Source organism: Heloderma suspectum, chromosome 3, assembly GCF_057233095.1.
Source record: "Heloderma suspectum isolate Gila_16-S chromosome 3, 16-S_ref, whole genome shotgun sequence".
NCBI lineage: Eukaryota > Metazoa > Chordata > Lepidosauria > Squamata > Helodermatidae > Heloderma > Heloderma suspectum.
This window is the reverse complement of record NC_139460.1, coordinates 328,503,914-328,522,741: the sequence shown is the minus strand read 5'-3', so window position 1 is coordinate 328,522,741 and position 18,828 is coordinate 328,503,914. Positions and strand designations below refer to the sequence as shown.

Below are 18,828 nucleotides of genomic sequence, written 5' to 3'. Positions count from 1 at the left end.
TTGTCTTATTGCTCTAACAGTCAGGATGTTTTTCCTGATGTTCAGCCTGAATCTGGCTTCCTGGAATTTGAGCCCATTATTCCGTGTCCTGCACTCTGGGATGATCAAGAAGAGATCCTGGCCTTCCTCTCTGGGACAACCTTTCAAGTACTTGAAAAACACTATCCTGTCTCCCCTCAGTCTTCTCTTCTCAAGGCTAAACATGCTCAGTTCTTTCAGTCTCTCTTCATAGGGCTTTGTTTCCAATCCCCTGATCATCTTCGTTGCCCTCCTCTGAACCCTCTCCAGTTTGTCTGCATCCTTCTGAAAGTGTGGTGCCCAGAACTGGACACAGTACTCCAGATGAGGCCTAACCAGTGCTGAGTAGAGGGGAACTAGTACTTCCCGGGATTTGGAAGCGATGCTTTTATTAATGCAGCCCAAAAGAGCATTGGCCTTTTTTGCAGCCACATCACATTGTTGGCTCATATTCAGCTTGTGATCGACAACAATTCCAAGATCCTTCTCGCTTGTAGTGTTGTTGAGCCACGTAACCCCCATCTTGTAACTGTGCATTTGGTTTCTTTGTCCTAGGTGCAGAACTTGCCATTGATCTCTATTAAATGTCATTCTGTTGCTTTCTGCCCAGCGCTCCAGTCTATCCAGATCACTTTGAATTTTGTTTCTGTCTTCCAAAGCATTAGCTATCTTGCCCAATTTGGTGTCATCTGCAAATTGGATCAGCATTCCCTGCCCTTCCTCCTCCAAGTCATTCATAAAAATGTTGAAGAGCACTGGGCCCAGGACTGAGCCCTGCGGTACCCCACTCGTTACCTCTCCCCAGTTTGAGAAGGTCCCACTGATAAGCACTCTTTGAGTCCGATTCTGTAGCCAACTGTGGATCCACTGGATCATTATTTCATCTAGCCCACTTTGAGCTAGTTTTCTCATCAGGAGATCATGGGGCACTTTGTCGAAAGCTTTGCTGAAGTCGAGGTATATGATGTCTACAGCATTCCCATGGTCCACAAGGGAGGTTACTCGATCAAAAAATGAGATCAGATTCGTCTGACAGGACTTGTTCTTGACAAATCCATGTTGGCTTCGAGTAATCACGGCATTGTTTTCAAGGTGCTTACAGATGGATTGCTTTATTATCTGCTCCAGAATTTTCCCAGGGATTGATGTCAGATTGACTGGTCTGTAGTTCCCAGGTTCCTCCTATTTACCCTTTTTGAAGACAGGGACATTAGCCCTCCTCCAGTCATCTGGCACTTCCCTCGTCCTCCATGATTTCTCAAAGAGAATAGACAGTGGTTCTAAGAGTTCTTTTGCCAGTTCCTTTATTACTCTAGGATGCAGTTCATCTGGCCCTAGAGATTTGAACTCATTCAAAGTAATTCGGTGTTCCTTGACCATATGCCTATCGATCTCAAGCTGCAATCCTGCCCCTTCAGCCTGTACTTCGCCTTTGCCAGGGGGGTCATAGACCCTCTTTTGGGAGAAGACTGAGATATTTTGAATACTAGATAACATAGTCTAGGGCAATTCTATTTTTTCCACTGTATGTTTAAGCCAACAAATAGCAGGCATGGGTTGGCTTTTAAATTGGTGTCGGAGGGCAGTTGTAAAGAAAGTGAATACAGCATCTGGCAAGCAGCGAAAAGCTTTCAGCAATGCATAATAGTGCAGGGGGTAAACCCAGGAAATGACCCTTCTTCTGAGAAATGGGGATATGGCTTATTTTCATTTGTGAAATGTTGACGGCCATGGCATGGGGCTGGGTCACAACAGCCATCTGTGTTAGGACCTGTTCATGTGTCCATTCACATCACTAGATTTCCTGTGTCACTTGGTTGCCGAAAACATGAAGGTTTCTAGCTGAACTGCCCCCTTTGAGAAGCATCATGCTTTACGTGCTGTGAAGCCTCTACCTCTGGGGTAACTCTTTTCACACATGCCACTTAGCTCTGGGTGCTGCAGCCATCAAGTGACCAGTGTCCCCATCTGGAGGGCCTTGATTGCAAAGCAAGCTCAGTCCATCTGTACTCTGAAGCTCCAACCAACTCCAAGAACATGAGAAACTCAAACACAAAGAACTCTGCTGGATGAAGATCAAGCTGGGTCCATCGAGTCCAGCACCATATTTCTGAGATGCTTCTGGGAATGGAGGCATTCGCCCTCCCCTGCTTGTTGTTGCCTCCCAGAAACAGGTAATTAGTGGCTCTTCTCAGCCGCCTTCCAGACACACAGCCTTAACCTTTAAGAGGCTTTTCTTCTGCCCCCTTCCCAGGAGTGAGTTATGTGCTCCCAGAGTGTACATTTAGATTTGGGAACAAGCTATTCTGTTTCAGCCAGTGAGCCCTGTCACAGTGAGGGTCTAACTTTGTTGTTGTTGGGCACTATGAGGCAGATTATGTTCCAATATGGATCTGGTTCATACTAAGGACTCGGGGAAAGTCAGGTTCACTTGGATGCCAACAAAGTAGAAGTCAAGTTTTCCAAATAGGCAGGAACAGGAATAGAAGAGCACAGTGGAGAACTCCAAGTGATACTGGGGCTGGAAGCCAGACAAGCTGACCTGTTAGTTTCTCCAACAATCAGCAGATAGTTGAGTCTTAAGTATGGTTTTGGCTACCTTTAGACTGGTTAGCCCCACTTCCCTATTGACTAAGGTCTTCTCCCTGAAAGAGGGCTAATCTGTTTCAGCAGCACTGAGCTGTGATGACACGGAAGTGGCTGGGGCATAGTGGTATCTTCATAGCCAGAGTCCTCAGAATCTGACAATGGCAACATGACTTCCTCCAGACACAGGGGAGCTGGTCTCTGGGTAACTAAGAAGGTGGAAAACTCATGCTGTCTTTCTGTAACTGAGCCCAGGGGCCTCTGAGGACAAGGGATCAGTGTTCAGGGCTTTGACAAAAGCATGTTTTCCAGGCCATGTGCTATACTTAATAGTCCATGACTTCATTAGCTTCGATGGTGCCCCATCAATACACAGATTTCTTCCACCATATTTGTTGCATTAACAATAACTAGGCTAGGTGATAAATGTGCTGGAGGTGAGTGGTCCACAAAGGGTTAAGCCACGTCTTTTGCTGGACTCCGGAGGAGTGCTAGGAGAATATTTATTCCCCCACTGCCAGCCTGGTAGCCATTGGAGACTTCTGCCACGGTGTTTGCTTTGCACCTGAGCTCTGAAGTGTTCCCATAGCTGTTCTACCTTCTAATTAGGACCTGTTTGTCCCCATTGACCTGGGCATTATCCTCCAAAGGATGAACGCACATGCTCAGAGACAATCCCGTCTGTGATCTACTTCCATAAGCACCGACATACAGAAGCCCACTTTTAGAATCAAGGGCGGTTGTTGTTGTTGTTATTTTGTATTTATAATGCACTTTAGAGCTCAAAGCGCTGCACATACATTGTATTGTTATCATCCTTACAGCAACCCTGCTAGGTAGCAAGGCTGAGGCTCAGAGAGAGTGGCTTGCCTAAAAATTCATGGCAGGGGCAGGACTTGAACCAGGGCCTCCTGATTCATGGTTCAGCTTCTCAGCTCCTACACTGTGAAGAAAAAGAAAGAAAGAAAGAAAGAAAACAAACAATTTTTCAGCAGAAGCTTTTCTGAGATCCAGGGAGAATTACATCCAGGGAGAATTAGACAGAAGGGGGGGGGGATCTCCATTCTTACTGGGGTTATTTATGATATAGAGGGTGCAATCCTCTGCACGTTTAGACAGGGAAAAACCCCACAACTCCCAGCATAGGATTGCACCCTGAAAGGGTCAAAATTATCTGAAGGGCCCGCGCCGCCTCCCGTCCGCTCCCAAACGCGACGGTCAGCACCCGCCCCGCCTGCCCTGGCTCCGGCGTCCCGCTCGCCTCGCCTCCCGCGCAGGGCCTGCGGCTCGCGCCCCGTGGGGAGGGCGCGCTCCCTGGCCCCCGGCGGCGGCAGAGCGCGGCCCCTCGAACCCGAGCCCCCGGCCTTTTTGCCAGGGCGATGGCGGAGCCGCCGCGGGAGGAGGGCGCCCGCTGAAGCAGCAGGAGGGAGCCCTCCCAGCCAGCAGGTCTATCCGTGGAAAAGCAGCGGGACGGATCCTGCACTTGCACAGGCCACACCCGCAGACGGCAACAACGGAACACGCAGGGAGCAGCGGTGTGTGGCGAGACGGCTGGTGTTGCTCTTCCCAGACAGGATCAGTGCAGCGCGTGCACGGGGCCCCCGCGGGTGGTGCTGTTAGCCGGGCAGGCTCAGGTTCGATGCGCAGTGAAGTTTGCATCTTGGCCAAGTTCTGCGGCTGGAGCACACGAACGAGAGGTGCCTGTGTTCTCCATACAGGCAAATACAGGAAGTTCACACAACAAAACCGTGCTCGTTAAATGTATGGGGGGGGGCAGGGGGAGGAGAGTGGGATTGCAGACATAAGAACAGAAGAAGGGCCATGCTGGATCAGACCAAGGGTCCCTCTAGTCCAGCCTTTCGGCACACCCTCGCCCCACTCCGAACGTCTGGGCATACATTCATCTGCACAGGTGGGGAGCTGGCATTTTGCAAGGACCACGCAGGAGAGCTTACATAGCTACAGTTGCATGCACACTGGGCTCTGTTCAGAACTTCCACTCAGTACATGGAAGTTGGGCTCCAATCCTGCCCCCTCCCCCCATGTGTTCAGTAAATGGGGCTTTGTGCAACACCACTGGCCATGACATCCTTTCGGATAGGCTCCCTGGGTTGGGAGTTGGTGGTTCTATGGTTCTGCTCCTACATGGAAGGCCAGTTCCAGAAAGGTGTGCGGGAGGACCCATGGCATTTAGGCCACAAGGTCCCAGGGGCTTCTCTTTTGTTCCCCATGCTTCTTAACATCATTATGAAACTGTGGGGAGAGGTCACTAGGGGATTTAGGGTGAGGTGTCATCACTGTGATGAAGATGTCCACCTCTCTCTCTCTCATCAGGTTCAGGGGAGGCGGTCCAAGTGCTGAACTGGTGCCCGGAACCACTCATGGATGGGAGGAAGGCCGGTGAACTGAAACGTTCCCAACAACACGGAGGTTCTGTGGGTAGGTCGTTCATCTGTTCAGAGAGATGGTGTTCAACCTGTTCTGGATGGAGTTGCACTTCCCCAAACTATCAAGTTCAGAGTCTGGGGGTACCCCTAGATCAGGGGTGCAGAACCCCCAACCTGTGGCCTAATCCATCCCAATAGGCTCCCTAATCTGGACCGCAGAGCCCCCTGAGCTTTCTGCAGGAATCTCCCCAGAGGGAATCCCGCCTTTTACCTCCCATCTGAGATCAGAGATCATAAAGGGGAGTCTGCTGTGAGCCGCTCTCCCTCCCACACTGTGAGCGGGAGCAGCGCCCAGGGCATCCCCGCTGTTATCCCAGATCTCAGAACACAGGCCGCAGCAGGGCTGTGGGCTGCAGGGAACTCTCATGCTGCCAGGAAGAACAGCTGTGTTTCCTGCCAGCAGCCACGTCGCTTCACGCTGTGTGTGGCACCCCCATGGGGACAACATGTGTCCTGTGGGTTGCCACTTTCAGCTCAGCTGGTGCACCAGCTTAGGCTGTTGCCTGGGACCAGCCAGTGGGAACAGATCTCACGTGGCTGTTGAAAGATTCAGAGGCTTCTGGTCCATTTCTGAGCACAATGTGAAGTGCTGGTGCTTACCTTTAAAGCGTAATACCGTGTGGGATCTCGATACCTGTAGGAACACCTCCTCCTCCCATTCACATCACCTGCATCGAGGTCATCTTTGGAGGCTGGCCTCCAGGTGCCCCCACCTTCTGAAGTGGGGGGTGGGGGTGGGGGGCATGGAGAGAGAGCCTTCCCAGTGGTGGCATCCTGCTTGTGGAATGTATTTATTTATTTATTACATTTATATCCCGCCATTTTTCCTCTTTAAGAAACCCAAGGCGGCGTACATAATCCTCCTCCTCTCCATTTTATCCTCACAACAACAACCCTGTGAGGTGGGTTGGGCTGAGAGTCTATGACTGGCCCAGAGTCACCCAGTGAGCTTCCATGGCTGAGTGGGGACTAGAACCCGGATCTCCCAGCTCCCAGTCCAACACTCGAACCACTACACCATGCTGGCTCTCAGGTGTTCTAATGCCTTTTTAAAGAAACAAAACAAAATTAAGATGAAATGCATAGGTAAAGTAAAATAAACAGAGCTAGGAGTTTAATTCATTTTAAATGATTTTCAGGCTGCCTTTAAGAGGGGGAGGGCATTGCACACCCCACAGGTCAGGCACATGTTCTAGGAGGTGCCGCTTGTCCTTGCCTCACTCTAGCCACTGCCTGGTGGGAACGCCAAAACAAGCAAGCAAGCATTGCTGACGGCCATCTGCTCCTGTTCGTGCACACCGAGTCTCTGTTCATCTCTGTTCTCCTTCAGCCGGTGAATAACTCTGAATTTGGCTTAAGGGTAAAAGACTCTCTTTTATTACGCATTTGCCTTTTCACATTACCTGACAAGGTAATTTGCAGTAAAATGGGGAGGCAGTTTCCCTGAATGTCTTTGAAGCGCCAGAAACCATGTCTTGCTGTGGACGTTTGATCCAGATGATTAGATCTCTTGACAGGTTTGGGGGGATAAAATCCTAAATTTTGCTGTGTACAGAGATTAGATGGTTACAAGCTGCAATGTATATTGTAGTCTGCTTAAAAGAACACCTTCACACTCACAACTTCCAGGTTATGAAACACAAATCCTGTGCCCAGGAAATCAAATAATTTACTCAGATTCAACTTTGCACAAATTAATCAGTAAGTCCTTAAATTCTTTTAAGACAACAGGAAAACAACAGATGCTGGAGCTGAAGTCAGCTGAGAGCTCTGCTCCCTGACCTGGCAATGCTCCAGCCCCACTACCAAATCTGTGCCCATGAGACTCCCCTGCAGTATTGAGTAACCCAGCCCCCCACCCCACCCAGGGCCCTCCATGTGTTGGGCTACAACTCCCAGCATGTGTTGGCTGGGGGATGCTGCGAATTGCAGTCCAACACAACTGGAGAGCCCCAGGTTATGGAAGACTGGAGGAACTGTTTAGAGATGCTCTTTTACTACTTTGCCTATTCAGGGCTGGAGCTTCACGCTGGAAAGACATTCTGGAGCTGGGCTTGGCTAAAATTAAGGCCTGCTAGTGACAACGATGGGCCAGCCCTCCCTGTGGAACCTGGCCAGGGTGTTCAGTCCACCCACGCATATCCACACACACACACACACTGCCGTGGGTTGCGACACCGTGGAGAAAATCCCCGATCTGTGTGGCATGCCAGTATCACGCCACTGCAGGGAGCCCTTTCAGGCGGCCTCCGTGCGGGGACTGCTTTGCACGCGGGCACGGGCCTCGCACTGCGTTCGCCTCTGGTCCCAGCTGTTGCTGAGCAGCGTCTGCCTGAAGGCAGAAGATGGATCGCCCTGTAATTTCTCTCTTCTCCCGAGTCACTGCAGAGGCTCTCTTTCTTTGGAGAGCTGTCTGATCCCACCAGGAACTGCAGCAATCCCTTCGCAGAACAAGTGGGTGCAGGAATCCGGACTCTTGCAGATCTTAGCAGGGGCCGATGCCTCCGCAGGGTCAGTTTGGAGAGGAGGGGGGCTGCTTGTCACTCACCAGCTGACCGCACCCTGATTCCTACCAGTGGGAGTGTAAGAGAAAGGGAGAGGGAGGGGTTGGCTTAGCACACGGGGTGGGGGCGCTGTAAACTAGCTGGGATGTTTCTGGTTCAGATCTGACTTCAGCCAGTAGTGTAGTGGAGCAGGGCTCACAGGGTCACAGTGCTGGGACGTTTTGACCAGCAGGGATGCTGATGCCATCTGCTACCGCTCTGAGATGTCTCTGTTCCCGCTGAGCTTAGCTGCAGTCCTCACAGTAGCAGGAGGGGAGGGGGAGAGAATGGATTTTCCCAGCCACAACGTATTATTGTGAGCGATCCTGGTTTTTGAGTTGGCTTGATTTCACAGGGAATTAAAATCCATTTGCTTTACAGAAGACGTATATCTAATACAGAGAAGGAGTGACCAAGTTCACATGATCACCAGTGGTGGCACATTCTGGGCGACTTTTGGATATTCAAGCCTTGACTATGGCTTGTTGTGTCATCCAAATCTGGCAAGGACAGGCTAACAAACCACCCAGAGCCCATGGGATGTTTTAGGATTGTGGGCTGTTTGCCGGGTTTGGACAACACAAGAAACCGCAGTTGTGACTTGAGTCGTCAAAATGGCCGCCGGCACACGCTGTGGCTGACCACGGCTTAAAAAAGCTGCAGTGGGCTGTTTGATTGTGTGAACAGGCCCAGGGGGGGAGAGAGAGAGAGAGACAGATTAACTGAGCTGCCTGCATTTTGGGACTCTCCTTGGGCTATGGGGACTGTCATGACAAGAGCCGGCACCACAGGCCCCAGCCAGGATTAGGTGGCCATGAGCACACTGCTGCCCCCTCAGCTTCCTAATGTACAATGGTGGGGTCCAGGGGGGTGGGGAGGTAGAAACTTATCTTAGGGGATGTCTAAAATTATGCATGTGAAGTACTGTCGATACTCAGAAAGCACTACATACATGCTGTGATAAGGTAGTCTTGGTAGGGCCAAGGCCTCCCATGCAGACACAGGCCAAGGCAAATCGTAGAATCGCAGAGGGGGAGAGGCCTCGTAGGGCATCTAGCCCAACCCTCTGCTTGACGCCATCCAGAGACAGAGACCATCCTGCAGATAGCTGCCCGACCTCTGCTTGAAGACACCCAGTGGGAGGAGCCCCCCCCCCCCCGATTGTTGGTCCTACTGCCCAGCTCATGGTCCCATCCTTGCCCTCTCCCAAAGCACAGTGACTGGAGAGCCCCTTGTAAAACGGCTAGAAGGCAGACCTGTCCTATGATTAGAAGGTGGGCCTGTCTGCCACTCAGCCCCCCCCCACCCCTCCCTCCCCCTCCCCCTCCTCAGCATTTAGACAAACAAAAGAAAAAGGCACTATTTTGGGAGACGTGCTGTCTGCCGTCCCACAGCTGAATTGTGAATAAAGCCTTGGGCAGGCTCCAGCTTGAATTCTGGTACTTCGGAAGAACCCACCCGGGAAGCACCAGAAATGCTCCGAAGGGGCCCGATTCAGTTCAGGCTTCAGCCAAATACGATGCACGCCCGTTTCAGTACTTCTTTCTGTCTGCCTTCACAAGGGTGCTCATCAGTTCCATTGGGTGGTCCCAAGGGCAAGGTAGAGACGTTTTTCTCCCTCCATTTTTCCCCACACAAAGCGTAATTTCATAAACCTCCTTCCCTCCCCCCTCAGGCATTAAGAGCCCCACATGCTTTGAGCCTTTAAGCCTTTCCTTTTGAGTAAGGTGCTCCAGAGCCTTGCTCATTTTGGCCGGTCTTCTTTTATACCGCTGCAAGTGCTACAACAGCTTTTAAGATGGGGGGGGGTGGCTACTGGAACGGAAAGCGCCGTTGATTCTTGGGCATGACGAGGGAGCCACTGGCTGGGCATTGGCCAGAGCAGTTCCAGAAGTTGCTCACCACGTGCTTAAATCTGCCTCAAGGCCTTGGAGCCACGGGTGGCCCCAGCATGCTCACAGGATCCTCGGCGTTGGTCCGAATCCATCCGTAGCCCGTGGCACTGAGGAGGAGTAAGGGGGGGTGAGCCAATGCAGTACAGAGCAGCAACTGCCACAGCGCAGGCCGTGAAGGCCACTCTGAGCTGTCATTTTAAACCAGATGTTTAGATCAATCAATCTGGCTGAACCAGTCTTGGGAATTCTCTGTCATGCAGTCAGATTGTGCAACGGGATCCATCCTGTCTGCCCCCAGCCCCCAAATGCTCTGCATTGCAGATGGTAGGACTAGTAGGGAGAGAATCGGGCAGAAGAGAGCCTTACAATAGAGGGAGGGAGGTACCAGTCTGAGGAGCTGGAAGCTTTTAACATCCCAAATCAAACCACTCTCTTACAGTAACTTGTTTGGAGAGGACTTTAAGATTTATGAGCTAGAATGGCAGATAAAAAAAGTGTAATCATTATAAGAACACACAGAGCTAAAAGAAGGTCTGGAGAAAAGGGAAGAGAAATTCTTCAAAGTAGTTTGCACCAGAGAGTATTACTTACACACACATAAACACACACTGAAACTATTAAATGTCATGTTTGCAGACCTGTTAACGAAATAGAGAATTCAGCAGCAAAATATGGCTGACAAGGAAATCGAAAAAAAGAAAAGAAAGCAAAGCAAATATTAATGCATTAAGCAAATTGATTCCTCCTTGCCTACAAAAATGGGAAAGCTCTTTGTTACCAGAGGCAAGGCTCTGCTAGTCCTCTCCTCCCGGCTGTTAGGGAAAATTCTACAGCCAGCCCGCACCCCCGGGCTGCTGGCCTGCTAGGGTGCTTACAGGTGAGACGGTTATTGTGCAATCATCCTGCCTTGAGCACAGCATTTTAGTGGGGGGGGGGCTGACAGCATCGTGTTCCATTTGTAACCCTCCCACAGATTCCATCTTTTCTCTTATTGCAGAAAATCCAAGGATGGAAAGATGGAATAGCTCAGTGTGTCTTTTGATTGGTAGTGCTAGGAGCCCTCTGTCTGGAAGCACCTTTTGAGGCTAGTCCCTGACAGCTGATGAGAATGGTGTGTGTGCGTGGGGGGGGGTGTGTGTGTGCGTGGGGGGGCAGGGCTTTAGCTATGTCTGCACAATTTATAGTCTCTAGTGCAGTTCCTAGCCTTCTGAACTTTTGCTGGTGTCTTAACTAGGACCGCCTCTATGATGTATGTAATTTTCATAACAATTGCCCACTAAATTAAGAGAGGGAGCAGGGCCATTCCATCAGCCCTGGTGAAATAATTATTCCCCCCCTCTTCCCTCCTCATTCCTTTTTCCTTGTGTCTCCTGTCCTTTTAGATTGTAAGCCTGCAGACAGGGACTGCCTTGTTTTAGTTTATTCCAGGTAAACTGCTCTGGGAGGATTTTTGGCTGAGGAGCCGTATAAAAATACTTCAAATAAATAAAACACAGGGGAATAAGCACATCCTTTGTTTTGGGAAACCTGCAAAAGGCTGCTCTTGCACAAAGCATCCTGCACTTATTCATCTGAAACTTGGCAGGTTGGACCCTTCAGAAGGAGCAATTATCCCTGCAAATTTCATCCATCTCCACCAAGAAATTAAAACATTCCCTTAAAAAAAAATAATTATAACGTAAGGACACATAGCGCAACACCTCCCCCCTCCCCTGACCTATTTGTCCGAGATTTGGCTGACATAATCCCCCTCTAAGATACTATAACTGCAGATTTCATCTAATTTTGACAAAATGAAAAAAATGTCATTGCTGTATGTTGATTTCCAATGATAGACCACAGGAGGCATGAAGATTTGGATTTCTGGACAGAAATTTGGATTTGGACCCAAGGCAAAGTGGGTGGTCCCCAAATTTGTCTGCACGGGCTGTTTCCCGAATTGTGGTTTGAATCCAACCTCCTGGGCAGCGCACACTGCTGGTGAGAACACCCTTATGGCCTGCGGATGGGCCGCATTTCTGTCTTCTTGCTTTGGCCGTAGCTTGATTTTTCTCCGCTCACGCGCAAAGCCGGCACAGCCAGTCCCGACGTCAGGAACCCCGCATCCCCGCGGCGCGCGCCTCCGACGCCAGGTGCTTGCCAGCGCGGAAGCATTCGCCCGGCCGGGCTCGGCTCGGCTCCCTCCCCGCGGCGGTGGCCCGGCTCCCCGGGGCAGGGTGCCCGCGCGGCGCTGCCTCCCGCGCTGACAGAGCCACGGAAGATGTCGGCGCTCAGCGCCTCGTGTTCGCAGACTCGAGGCTGGCACCGCGCCGGCCCCGTAACGCTCCTGGCCCGGCCAGGCCGGTCCCCGCGCGCCCCCGGCGAACCCGCTGCCCGTGCGTCGCGGAGGGCGGTGGGGCCGCCGGCGGAGGCGTGGGGCGCAAGCCACGAGGAGCGTCCCCCACGCAGGCTCCCGCCGTGAGGCGGCCCGCGCTGGAGAGGCTTCCGGGCGCGGTTCCCCCCCGCGTGTCGCGATGCGCAGGCATCGGGGGGGCGCCCAGCCCGCAGCCCGGGCTCGCAGCGGGGGGCAGCTGCCTCCCCCGCCTGCGCCGCGCGGGGAGGGAGCTGCTGGCGCTCCGCTGCGCCGCAGACGGCCCGGGGGCGCGCCGCCGCGCAGCGCCCGCGGGCTGCGGCGAGGCGCGGGGGGCGCGCCTGGCCTGGCGACGCCGCTCCGGCCCTCGGCGCCAAGCGCGGCTTGCCGGGCTGTGCCGGCCCCGCGGAGCGGCCGGCTGCTCAGGGACGAGCCCTGCGCGGCGTGCGCGGGCCCCGGCGCCTTCCCGAGGCTGCTGGTTGTTCCGGGCGCTCCGGGCCGGGCCTGCAGAGGGCCGCCCCGGCCTCCCTGGGCGGGGCCGCTGCCTTCGGGAGGCGAGGGGCGCCCTCGGGCCGCTTCGGCGCTGCCCCGCGTGGCGAGACGCGCAGGGCCGAGGTCGCTCGCCGCCGCCGGCAAGGCGTTCGTGCCTCTGCCGCGAAGCAGGCGCGCGGAGGGAGACTCGCCCGTCGGCGCTGGCGCTGGCGCGCTTCTCCGCTCTCACCAGCCCTCCCGGCCTGGCACCCTCCGGGTGTGCTGCACTGCGACCCCCAGAAGCCCCGGGCCAGCTCTGCTAGCTGGGGGACTCTGGGAGTTGTGGTCCGACGCATCTGGAGGGCACCAGGTCGGCGCAGGCCGCTCTAAGCTCTCCCAAAGCGCTTTTCCCCGGAGAGGTTATCCAGGCACAGTTGCCTCTCCTTAGCCCTGCGGCACCTGCTTCGAATCGTCTCCCGAAGTCATTTTCCCTTAAGAAAAGGAGCTGTGAGAGTTTCGGGCACGTGCAACTTGCAATGTGTGCTTTCACCCTCAAGCAAGGGAGTGGAGGTTCTCCTTCCTGATTCTGCAACTCTTGACACATGAGCACAAAGCTCTTGAAAAGAAGATGGATGCAGCAGTCCCGATTAACCCAGATGCCTCCCTTGAATAATGATAATGGTGGCTTTGCTCAGCTATACAGATAACATCAATTTAATCATTAAATAGGCTGACACAGAAATTGCTTCTCAACCAGCCTCCCATTCATCTGAGCTACTACCATAATTTTATTGAAGCGGGAGGTTTTTCACCTTGTACATTTCTTCTACTTTTGGTGCCAATTCCAATTATTCTTTATATTGAATCTAGGCTCAGCTTTGGAAACGCTGCCTTCTGGAAACCAAAGGCAGAACCTACATGCAGAGAGGAATGCAAATCTCTTGGGGGCCAGGCAGACCTATGCAGTTTCACTGGTGTACATTTTACGTTTCTACAAAAATACATAAATTGCAGCTAAGAGACTGGGACTGAAAGCGTTCAGTACTCCAAGATACCCCTTCGACTATCACAACCCATATGTCTGGAACATCCTAGAAAGAGTCTGGCCCAAGCAGCCACGTCATCTAACTGAGGACGGCTTATTGGTCACAGGCATGGCCTTGGCAGAGTAATTCCACACAGCTGGTCCGTCCAAAAACACTCAGCCTGTGAAGCCAGTCATGGCTCAAGTAAGTGTTGATCAGCAGCAGCTCCTATCTGTATGGCAGAAACACACGCCACTGTCTTTCCTGTTGTCCTAGAAAAAAATGAAGGTCATGCTCCAGAGGATTGCTTGGAATGTCAGATAGTCCTTCTGCCCAAGGACACAATCTGTCTGATTTTGCTACTCTTGGAGAAAAACAGCTAAGAGTGGTCCAGATAAGATTACACATGGCAATTTTGAACAATCTAGCACAGACATGCTCCCATCTCCATCTGTTATCCAACCCCTGTTGTCCCCCCACCAGAAGATAATGGTCTAGGTACATATTTGACACCACCAGTTATCAGTCCAGCAGAAAGATGCACCATAGCCATAGGCTTAGCAGTTGAGGTTGCTGAAGAGAGTTCAAAGTCTCCCTTAATGCAAGAGTGCCAGAAAAACCCAGGGGTTCGGTTCTCACTGTCCAATTGGGGTTTTGCTTAATGCCAAAGTCTCTGAGAATTGGAACCCCAAATCCCATTTGCAACATCAGAAAAGAAGAACCTGAAGAAAGGCCATTTCCTGATGTTCATGTAGAAGCTCTTCAGTAAGACCTGGGAGAATTACTTCCTTTAACCCAAGCCAGTCGAACAAAAATTACTTTTCTTGTCAGCCCCTTGGAGTGAGTGTGGTGAAACAAGCACTTGTGTCAGGTTAATTGTCCTCTGGATTGTCAAAAAACCAACACAAAGGGAATGCAAATATTAACTCAGACAAGTACTGGGTGTAATGCCAATATGTGGAACGGGAGGGAAGAGATTTGCCTGGCATATGCAACCTTCACTGAGAGGTCTACACAGACCATTTCAGGGTGGGAAGGTCACTTTGACCTTCAAACTGCTTTGTTGCATTTGTAAATGAAGCATAATGAAGCCTGCAGAGCAGGAAATAAAAAGTTGTGCATGTGTTTTAAGCTGCAGTCCAGACCTCTTGGTTGCTGCATTTAGGTCAAAGCTGGGAAAGAAACAAGAGATGCAGCTGCAGTCAGGGATGTTTGTGCACTAGTGTATTCACCCTGGATTTGGGCCAGGGCCGAGTCCTGAATATGTAGAGCTGTGTTGCCTCTGAGCATGTGCAGATTCTCATTCTTCCTTGAGCATTCACACACATGCACACTGCAACGTCTGTTGCTTATGTGTGCATTTAAAGAAATCTCAGGACATCTTCTATAAGCACCAGCATTTATTAAGATGACCAAAACATGAAAGGCCTCGACAAAACACTCCCAGGCCAGGACTATGAAACGGGGGGCGGGGCGGGGCGGGGGGCAGCCTTTGCTGTTTTCACTTGCACACTTGCAGATGAGCATTTCCTACAGTTCTCTTAAAGGAACAATACACCACACACACACACACGCTCACATGTTCATGTGTGCGCGCTATTATACATTGCTGGAGCATCTCCCTGACCTTTTGTATGCAATATGCATTTGTTCTGCCACCTTTGCCTGTCTTCCATTGACAAGAGGTGGGTTGTTCTTTCAATTCGAGACACTAAACCAACCCAAATTATCCTGGAGTAGGTTATCAATGGTTCAAAATATACTGTACGTGGGGCTGCCTTTGAAAACGGTCCAGAAACGTCAGCTGGTCCAAAATAGGGCAGCAAGATTGTTAACAGGGACTTGCCTGCGAGCTCATATTATGCCAGTACTTTTCCAGCTGCACTGGCTGCTGGAATTTCCGGGCTCGATTCAAAGTGCTGGTATTAACATTCAAAGCCCTTAACAGCTTGGGCTAGGTTATCTGAAGGATTGCCTCCTCCCATATGTGCCTTCCCGGACCTTAAGATCATCCTCAGCGGCCCTTCTCCATGAGCGCTTGTCAAAGGAAGTGAGGCAGGTGGCTACTAGGAGGAGGGCGTTTTCTGCTGTGGCACCCTGGCTGTGGAATGAGCTCCCTAGTGAGGTTCACCTGGCACCTACAGTGTATTCTCAGTGCCAAAACAGTTATCCTTGTTCCAATATTTCTGGTCCTGACTGTACCTCAGTAGCTGCATTGTGCAAAATGCCAAGCTGCCTGGGCATGGTGCGTTAGGACGCCTGTGCATGTCCACTGGAGACTAAGGCCTCCATTCCTGGCTCAGAGATGTAAGTAGTTTTAGGGACAATGCAGAAAGGGTCTCAATCCCAAAGGATGGCAGCTCTAACAACTCACACAACCTACATTTTCACAGGGCATCTGGCAAAGGCAGAGACAGGAACACAGGTCTATCAGGGACCGGAAGACAGGGACTGTCCCTGGAAAATGGAGACACCTGGAGCAGAAGCCTACACCAAAGAAGACTTCCGTGTGACTCAAAAGCACCTTTCCTGCACTCCATTAAAAGCACCACCGCACTTGCTCTGTGATGAATGCCCTCAAAACCACCAGGAAAAGCGGGCTTCATAAGTATCATTTATTTTTGTTGTTGTTTATTCGGTCAGTCGCTTACGACTCTTCGTGACTTCATGGACCAGCCCACACCAAAGCTTCCTGTCGGCCGTCGCCACCCCCAGCTCCCCCAAGGTCGAGTCCGTCACCTCCAGAATATCGTCCCTCCATCTTGCCCTTGGTCAGCCCCTCTTCCTGTTGCCTTCCACTTTCCCCAGCATCAGCACCTTCTCCAGGGTATCCTGTCTTCTCATTATGTGGCCAAAGTACTTCAGTTTGCCTTCAGTATCATTCCCTCAAGGGAGCAGTCTGGCTTGATTTCCTGGAGGATGGACTGGTTTGATCTTCTCGCAGTCCAAGGCACTCTCAGAATTTTCCTCCAGCACCACAGTTCAAAAGCATCAATCTTCCCTCGCTCAGCCTTCCTTATGGTCCAGCTCTCGCAGCCATAGGTTACTACCGGGAATATCATTGCTTTCACTATGCAGACCTTTGTTGTCAGTCAGTGTGATGTCTCTGCTCTTCACTATTTTATCAAGATGTGAAGTATCATTTATATTTATTATTTATTATTTCACTTACATCCCACCTTTTCTCCTCATACAAGGAACCCATGGGGTCCTCCTCCACGGTTTAGCTTATCTGCTCCAACCCTAAAGATGGCTGGAATTCATGCTTTTGGCTGCCAGTGCTGTTTCCAAGTCCTTTGGGGGTAGAAAGCACACCTCTGGGTTCGGTTTCCAACTCCACCACCTAGGCATGGCCACGTCTGGAACAAATGGCACCCTGAGCTGATCTTCTCTGCCCGGGCAATGTCAGCAGTGGCACAACCCTTTGATCCAGTGAAGGGCTTGCTACAGGAAACTGGGCCTGGAATAGATCCCTGTTTGTCTAGGAACTGGCTGGCAGCTCTTGGCTGGCCCTTGTGAGAGGAGCAGAGGACAAATCCAAAGGAGACATTCACTGCATTGTGATGACATTGGAGCTTCTCCTTCCCCTTATTTTTTTCAGAAAAAGATTCCTTGATGGCTGCAGTGCTCCTGCTGCTTGGAGAAAAGGGCCAGGGTGGGGTATGCTGCGAACGGTCCCTAAAACATCACTTCTCTGCAGCCCGTCTGCTGTGGACAGACGGAAGAGTCAGCCTCAAGGGGGCCACGGAGACAGCCCTGGGAAGTCCGCAGCCTCCCACAGCTGCTCCAGACCAGCTGAGCGGGAGGCGGAGGCAGGGCAGAGCTGGTGCCTGGGGGAAACAGCAGCCGGCTCGGGGAAGAGGAGACGGACGGACGGCATGAGGGCCCCACCGCTGCAGGCCCCGGAGGGCCCTTGGATGGGGGGGCGGAGAAAAATACGTTGTTTCAGCGCTCCACTGGTTCTCATCTTTTTAAGAGCACACATTTTTCATGCAAATCCCATTAGCTTGGTTATTCGTATTGATATCCATGCCTGTGCTGTTTTTGTGGTGTATTCGTACTTTACATGTTCTTTCTGACTCACCTGTGGCAGCAGCGGAGGTCTCCTCCGCCTTATTGGGCCACCCTGACGGTGGCCATTTCTCCCTGCCCCCGTCCTGGAGCAGCACATCCTGGGCATTGCAGGTAAATAACGTGGAGCCACCGAGAGGCCTCTGCTGATGCAGGTGAGCGCCCACCACCCCTGAACGGCACAAACGAGGAATAAATGGATACAGTCGGATTCTGAAAGCGAACGCCACTTGTATCCACCCATTTCCCTTCACATTCATTTCAGAACGAAATGCAGGATTTTAGGCTGGTTAGAGACAGCCCCTGCGAGGGTTGCAGCTCAGCGCAGAGGGAACGGGGGATTGTGGGGGCAGAGGAGGGCAGCATCCCTGATCATAAGGAAGCACTGCTGCTGCTGCTCCACCACTCCACCGCGGGGACCAAAGAGCCTTGTCAGGTCGACATGCAGCTGGAGCCGAAGATTTCCCCAGGGACTGGGATGCAACATTTCCAGGTCCCCCACGGACATCCCTGAATTGTGTTTCCTTGAGCGAGTCTGTCGTCCCACAGTGTCTCGGAGAACAGCCTCTCCAGGGGGCTGCCATGATGGATCCAGGGTCATTAAGGGACTTCATGGACGCCCCTTATGTGGCCCAACATGCTCTCCCCATCTGTGCAGGTGAAGCCTGTCCTGGAGACAACAGAGGCCCCTGGTGGTCAGCCAGCCCAGACAAGGAGAGGCAGCGTCGCTTTATAGTGGAGCAGCTTGGCTCTTTTCTCTTCCAAAGAGCTCTCTTTAAATTGGGGCTGGGAAAAGTGAGGTGGGGAGATAGCTTGCCCTATAGAATCAAAATGTTTTCTAATCTCTCCCACCTCCTCCCCTGCAATCATCTGCTGAGATGATGATGGTGGATAAACGTGCCTTTTGGAAACAGTTTTGCTTTCTGTTGCAGTATTTTTCTCTCTGGCACAATTTCTCTCTCTCTCTTTCTGAAGAAGTGTTTAATTTGCCTCTTCTAAGTTTTCTTTCCTCTAATCTGGGTGCCATCACATCTTCCTGCTTTGTCTGATCTCCTTTGTTATCCTGCAGTTCCTTATCTTTCTTTCTTGGTCTTTTCCCCTCCCATGTACAATCTCAGTTATTTTATGCCAGGTGCAGGAAAAAAATGTATTTCTGAATTTGCAGAGGCAAGATACATTGGGAGAGCATTTGCAATTAGTGGGGGCAACCCACCTGGGTTTTGTTCTGTTCTCTGGCCTCAGTCCCCCCTCAAGCTTAGAGGAGGACCCTGAGGGGGAGAAAGCTTAATCAACTAATCCATCGTATGCTACTCCAGGACCTCCCAGGCAAGGGATGTGGCCTTACTAGGCTCCTTGGAGCTCAGAGGGCACCCCCTGGATGCAGTCAAGTGAGACAGGGCAGGTTTCCAACCCTCAGGATGC

General features: G+C 51.8%; 1 long non-coding RNA gene across 2 annotated transcripts; it reads left to right on the top strand.

The window, feature by feature from the left end:
• The first annotated feature begins 3,863 nt into the window (after nucleotides 1-3,863).
• LOC146351796 (uncharacterized) lies at nucleotides 3,864-18,314 on the top strand. Of its 2 annotated transcripts, none has more exons than XR_014788912.1 (4): nucleotides 3,864-4,139; nucleotides 4,939-5,043; nucleotides 11,325-11,469; nucleotides 13,181-14,471. It is a non-coding gene; the product is annotated as an uncharacterized LOC146351796 (long non-coding RNA). The 2 variants fall into 2 exon arrangements; XR_014788913.1 differs by lacking the exons at nucleotides 3,864-4,139; nucleotides 4,939-5,043 and adding exons at nucleotides 10,270-10,366; nucleotides 15,729-18,314 and having other exon boundaries at nucleotides 13,181-13,539.
• Nucleotides 18,315-18,828: the final 514 nt, after the last annotated feature.